The sequence below is a fragment of the Eutrema salsugineum genome, unplaced genomic scaffold (genome assembly GCF_000478725.1).
Source record: "Eutrema salsugineum unplaced genomic scaffold, Eutsalg1_0 scaffold_12, whole genome shotgun sequence".
NCBI classification, from domain to species: Eukaryota; Viridiplantae; Streptophyta; class Magnoliopsida; order Brassicales; family Brassicaceae; genus Eutrema; species Eutrema salsugineum.
Window position 1 is genome coordinate 2,961,641 of NW_006256895.1, and position 3,355 is coordinate 2,964,995.

Here is a 3,355-nt window from a genome sequence, read left to right on the forward strand (position 1 = left end):
GACTCATGGTCGGTGTGGATCACGAACTCCTTTGGCCAGAGATAGTGTTGCCACGTTTGTAAAGCCCTCACCAAAGCGTAGAGTTCCTTGTCGTAGGTTGGATAGTTAAGTGTCGCTCCTCCTAGCTTTTCACTGAAATAAGCTATAGGCTTCTTGTCCTGCATCAACACAGCACCAATACCAACACCCGATGCATCACATTCGATTTCAAAAGTTTTAACAAAATCAGGTAGGGAAAGGAGAGGAGCCTGAGTAAGTTTCTCTTTCAAGGTTTGAAATGCTTCTTCTTGAGTCGTTTCCCACTTAAATCCAACGTCCTTCTTGATAACTTCAGTAAGCGGAGCAGCCAAGGTGCTAAAGTCCTTAACGAATCTTCGGTAAAATCCCGCAAGTCCATGAAAGCTCCTCACTTCTCCTACGGAGGTTGGACTAGGCCATTCTTTAATTGCTTTTACCTTCTCTTCATCCACTTTAACACCATCTGCACTCACAACAAAACCTAGGAAGACCAAGTTATCCGTTCCAAAAGTACACTTGTTCATGTTGGCATAGAGTTTCTCCGTTCTAAGCACATCTAACACCTTACGCAAATGCTGAACATGATCTTCTAAGTTTTTGCTATAAACTAAGATGTCATCAAAGTAAACAACCACAAAGTGCCCTATGTATGCTCTAAGAACATGGTTCATTAAATCGCATGAATGTACTAGGTGCATTTGTAAGCCCGAATGGCATCACTAACCATTCATACAACCCTTGCTTAGTTTTAAATGCGGTTTTCCACTCATCCCCTTCCTTCATCCTAATCTGATGATACCCGCTTTTTAAGTCAACCTTAGAAAAGATGCAAGACCCATGTAACTCATCTAGCATATCATCTAATCTAGGTATGGGATGGCGATACTTAACCGTTATATTATTGATGGCTCTGCAATCGACGCACATCCTCCAGCTTCCGTCCTTTTTAGGTACTAGTAGTACGGGCACAGCACATGGACTCATGCTTTCACGGATGTGTCCTTTCTTCATGAGTTCCGTGACTTGCTTTTCTAGTTCCTTAGTCTCCACGGGATTAGTTCTATAAGCTGGTTTGTTTGGCAATGAGGCTCCCGGGATAAAATCGATTTGATGCTATGCCTCTAATGGGTGGTAATCCCTCCGGATTCTCCTCAGGAAACACATCCCTATATTCCTGTAATACATGTTTAAGAGTGCTAGGGATTTCCTGCTCAGGGTTAGTGATACTCATAAGCGTTTCTTTATAAACAAAAAGTAAGTTTGGTTTATGGAGATCACTTCCCTTTGGGATATTCGGCACAATAGCAAGGTTAGATGGTTTGATAGCTTTCTTTCTACCCATCTTCATGACCAACTGATCCTGGTAAACCTCATGAGGGGTCATAGGTAGCAACACGGTTTTTCTTCCTTTGAACTCAAACTTATGCCGATTCGTGAAACCATCATGCATAACCTGCCTATCCGATTGCCATGGTCTTCCCAACAGTATATGGCTAGCTTCCATTGGCAAAATATCACATAAGACCTCATCCTCATATTTTCCAATTGATAGAGGTACCTTGACTTGATTATCCACAGCCATTTCGCCATTTTCATTCAGCCACTGCAGCTTGTATGGTTTCGGATGCTTGATTACTTGCAACCCAAGTCTCGCAACCATAGTCTCGCTAGCAACGTTTGTACAGCTTCCACCGTCAATGATCACGCTGCAAATCTGATCCTTAACCAGACACCTTGTATGGAACAAGTTCTCTCTTTGTTCTTGCTCATCAGATTTCGTGATGACACTCAAAGCTCTCATGGCGACTCCCACCATCATTTGTCCTTTAGCGGCTGATTCATACTCTTCCTCCGATGATTCATCCTCAAGTTGTCTTTCCTTAGGCTTCTCATCTTCAGATTCAACTTCCCCATTTGCCATGATGATCATAACCCTCTTGTTGGAGCATTCACTAGCATAATGTCCAATGCCGTGACACTTAAAGCACTTAATGTCTCTTGTCCTTGGTGCAACGTTAGTACTTTTTCCTTTAAGATCCACACTCTCAACCTTGGGCTTGACAAACGGCTTGTAATCTCTTGAAGTTCCAGACTTCACTTCTCGGTGATAGCTAGATTTTTCCGGAACAAAACTCGACTTGGAGCTTCTCCTTTTAAGTTGTTTTTCGAACATAATTGCCTTGTGCATCATTTCCTCTAGCTCCTCATAATTTTGAACCTCCAATTTTTCAGCAATATCTCGGTTTAATCCTCCCATGAATCTAGACATGGCGGCTTCTGGATCTTCTTGAATATCAGCTCTTATCAACAAAGTTTCCATCTCCTTGAAATACTCTTCAACGGTCCTATTGCCTTGTACCAAATTTCTCAGCCGATGGTGTAGCTCTCTATGATAGTGACTTGGCACGAATCTTTTCCTCATAAGATGCTTCATCTGATTCCAAGTCTCTACTGGAAAATCTCCTACACGCTTCCTAGTGAGAGTTAGCTGATCCCACCAACTTAGTGCATACCCGGTGAACTCGGTAGGTGCAACTTTGACTTTGTTCTCTTCAGTGTACTCATGACAATTGAAGACGAGTTCCATCTTCTTTTCCCATTCAAGATACTCCTCAGGGTCGTTGCTGCCTTGGAAAGAAGGAATACGAACTTTCACTCCAGCTAGATTATCCCTAGGAATCACTCGCTCATCTCTAGCACTTCTTCTTCGTCGGTGACTACTTGTCTTAGAAGAATGACTGTAGTAGTCGGAGTGATGGCTAGCATCTGCTTGACTTTGCTTATCACGTTCCTTACGCGCTCTTCTCGAATTTTCCTGATCAAGTTTAAAGGCCTCTAACTGCTGAGCCACTAATCTGGCTACCTCGGTTGCGATAGTCTCATTCATTTGCTTTTGGTTGACGCTATTGCTTCCTCTTTCATCTTCTTCCAATGGTGGCGTTACCATCCTGAAAATCAACACAAAAGAACCCCAGTCAAGTGTTCTTTGGAAGAAATCGCAACACAATGGATCAAACAAAGGAATAACTCTTCAACTACCACAAGAACCTACTAGCGACTGTTCAGAGAAATCGACTCGGGAAAAATATCAAAACACATCCAAAAATTCCGATTTTAATTTTAACAGAAACTAGACTCAATCTAGGTTCGAACACAACTGGTTTCACGATTTTTGGATCAGTATTCGATTTCAAACAGTTCTAACAACCTGGTGCTCGGAAACAGATAATAACACAGTTTTCTCAAAAACGTTTTGATTGATAATGAAAAGTCACAAACGAAATCTTTTTGATTCAGATCGACACAACCTGCACGAAGCAGCTCTGATACCACCTGA

General features: G+C 42.1%; 1 pseudogene; it reads right to left on the bottom strand.

The window, feature by feature from the left end:
* Positions 1–2,965, bottom strand: part of LOC112089108 — a 6,867-nt pseudogene extending 3,902 nt beyond the window's left edge.
* Positions 2,966–3,355: the final 390 nt, after the last annotated feature.